The sequence below is a fragment of the Glandiceps talaboti genome, chromosome 6 (genome assembly GCF_964340395.1).
Source record: "Glandiceps talaboti chromosome 6, keGlaTala1.1, whole genome shotgun sequence".
Lineage (NCBI taxonomy): Eukaryota > Metazoa > Hemichordata > Enteropneusta > Spengelidae > Glandiceps > Glandiceps talaboti.
Window position 1 is genome coordinate 2,310,090 of NC_135554.1, and position 3,398 is coordinate 2,313,487.

A 3,398-nucleotide genomic window follows, 5' to 3' on the forward strand; every position below is an offset into this window, starting at 1 on the left:
ACTAAAAGAACATAATGATATTGGTCATGGTTATTCAGAGAAGAATGGTAAATGAGACTGTCTGATAGTGTGCTATGGGTAACCTGTATGCGATTGCCTGATAGTGTGCGACGGGTAACCTGTATGTGATTGTCTGATAGTGTGCTATGGGTAACATGTATGCGATTGTCAGACAGTATGCTATGGGTAACCTGTATGCGATTGTCTGATAGTGTGCTACGTGTAACCTGTATGCGATTGTCTGATAGTGTGCTACGCGATTGTCTGATAATGTGCTACGGGTAACCTGTATGCGATTGTCTGATAGTGTGCTACGGGTAACCTGTATGTGATTGTCTGATAGTGTGCTATGGGTAACATGTATGCGATTGTCTGATAGTGTGCTATGGGTAACCTGTATGCGATTGTCAGACAGTCTGCTATGGGTAACATGTATGCGATTGTCTGATAATGTGCTACGGGTAACATGTATGCGATTGTCTGATAGTGTGCTACGGGTAACCTGTATGCGATTGTCTGATAGTGTGCTATGGGTAACCTGTATGCGATTGTCTGACAGTGTGCTATGGGTAACCTGTATGCGATTGTCTGACAGTGTGCTATGGGTAACCTGTATGCGATTGTCTGACAGTGTGCTATGGGTAACCTGTATGCGATTGTCTGATAGTGTGCTACGGGTAACCTGTATGCGATTGTCTGAAAGTGTGCTATGGGTAACCTGTATGCGATTGTCTGATACTGTGCTATGGGTAACATGTATGCGATTGTCAGACAGTGTGCTATGGGTAACCTGTATGCGATTGTCAGACAGTGTGCTATGGGTAACCTGTATGCGATTGTCAGACAGTGTGCTATGGGTAACCTGTATGCGATTGTCTGATAGTGTGCTATGGGTAACCTGTATGCGATTGTCTGCATGATAGTGTGCTACGGGTAACCTGTATGCGATTGTCTGACAGTGTGCTATGGGTAACCTGTATGCGATTGTCTGATAGTGTGCTACGGGTAACCTGTATGCGATTGTCTGACAGTGTGCTACGGGTAACCTGTATGCGATTGTCAGACAGTATGCTACGGGTAACCTGTATGCGATTGTCTGATAGTGTGCTACGGGTAACCTGTATGCGATTGTCAGACAGTATGCTACGGGTAACCTGTATGCGATTGTCTGATAGTGTGCTATGGGTAACCTGTATGCGATTGTCAGACAGTATGCTACGGGTAACCTGTATGCGATTGTCTGATAGTGTGCTATGGGTAACCTGTATGCGATTGTCTGATAGTGTGCTATGGGTAACCTGTATGCGATTGTCTGACAGTGTGCTATGGGTAACATGTATGCGATTGTCAGACAGTGTGCTATGGGTAACCTGTATGCGATTGTCTGATAGTGTGCTACGGGTAACCTGTATGTGATTGTCTGATAGTGTGCTATGGGTAACATGTATGCGATTGTCTGATAATGTGCTATGGGTAACCTGTATGTGATTGTCTGACAGTGTGCTACGGGTAACATGTATGCGATTGTCAGACAGTGTGCTACGGGTAACCTGTATGCGATTGTCAGACAGTATGCTACGGGTAACCTGTATGCGATTGTCTGACAGTGTGCTACGGGTAACCTGTATGCGATTGTCAGACAGTATGCTATGGGTAACCTGTATGCGATTGTCTGACAGTGTGCTATGGGTAACATGTATGCGATTGTCTGATAATGTGCTACGGGTAACCTGTATGCGATTGTCTGATAATGTGATACGGGTAACATGTATGCGATTGTCTGATAGTGTGCTATGGGTAACCTGTATGCGATTGTCAGACAGTATGCTATGGGTAACCTGTATGTGATTGTCTGATAGTGTGCTATGGGTAACCTGTATGCGATTGTCAGACAGTATGCTATGGGTAACCTGTATGTGATTGTCTGATAGTGTGCTATGGGTAACATGTATGTGATTGTCTGACAGTGTGCTATGGGTAACATGTATGCGATTGTCAGACAGTGTGCTACGGGTAACCTGTATGCGATTGTCAGACAGTGTGCTACGGGTAACCTGTATGCGATTGTCAGACAGTGTGCTACGGGTAACCTGTATGCGATTGTCTGATAGTGTGCTACGGGTAACCTGTATGCGATTGTCTGACAGTGTGCTACGGGTAACCTGTATGCGATTGTCTGACAGTGTGCTACGGGTAACCTGTATGCGATTGTCTGACAGTGTGCTATGGGTAACCTGTATGCGATTGTCTGACAGTGTGCTATGGGTAACCTGTATGCGATTGTCTGACAGTGTGCTATGGGTAACCTGTATGCGATTGTCTGACAGTGTGCTATGGGTAACCTAGTATGCGATTATTGTCTGACAGTGTGCTATGGGTAACCTGTATGTGATTATTGTCTGACAGTGTGCTATGGGTAACCTGTATGTGATTATTGTCTGACAGTGTGCTATGGGTAACCTGTATGTGATTATTGTCTGACAGTGTGCTATGGGTAACCTGTATGTGATTATTGTCTGACAGTGTGCTATGGGTAACCTGTCTGACAGTGTACTATAGTATGGTCACAGGGGTCAGCAAGCATGTAATTGATTGATTGATCGATCGATTGATTGATTGATTGATTGATTGATTTATTGATTGATTTATTTATTTATTTATTTATTTATTATTTGGTTGAATGATTGATCGATTGAATGATCAATTTTTGGGTGCAATATATAACTTATTTTGTTGTGATATTGATCAAGTCACTCATTGAGTTTTGTGGTGATATAAAAACTTTTCTTTTTCTCTTTCCCTGTCTACTTTTCTCTCTTTCATTTGTATATAAAGACGCCTTGTCCATTCTTCTCCTCTCACCTATATCTTCTCCTCTTATACTTCCATGGATCTATTATTTAATATCTCAATAATAGATCCATGGTACTTCCATCGTCCTTACTACCTCCATGTTGTCTGGCCATGCTACAGAACCAGGGACGTATATACGTCCCTGACAGAACGAACTGCAACACGCATTACGGCAAATGCGCTGAAATAAGAATACAGCATGAAAAAGGAACACTCAGTGCCTCGTTTCCGTGAACCGTGATCTATTTCTGTCGTGTCATGTGACAAAGAGGGCTGTCCCGCTACTCTATTGTGGTACAAGGGGTGGTAATTATACCATATTGTTGTTATAATGTAATTCTATGTAACGTATATGATGGCAGGATTTAATAGTAATTTAAAGAAAAAAGGAAAAAGATAAGCACCAAATCTAGACAGGGGAGGAAAATAAAGTTGTCCCCCCCCCCCCCACGTCTAGTTTAGTTCGATGTTCCTATTATGAGGAGTGGATTCGACCAATATCTTCTCTCGTCGATCCACGCGGGATTTCGTGCGCCATTTATTTC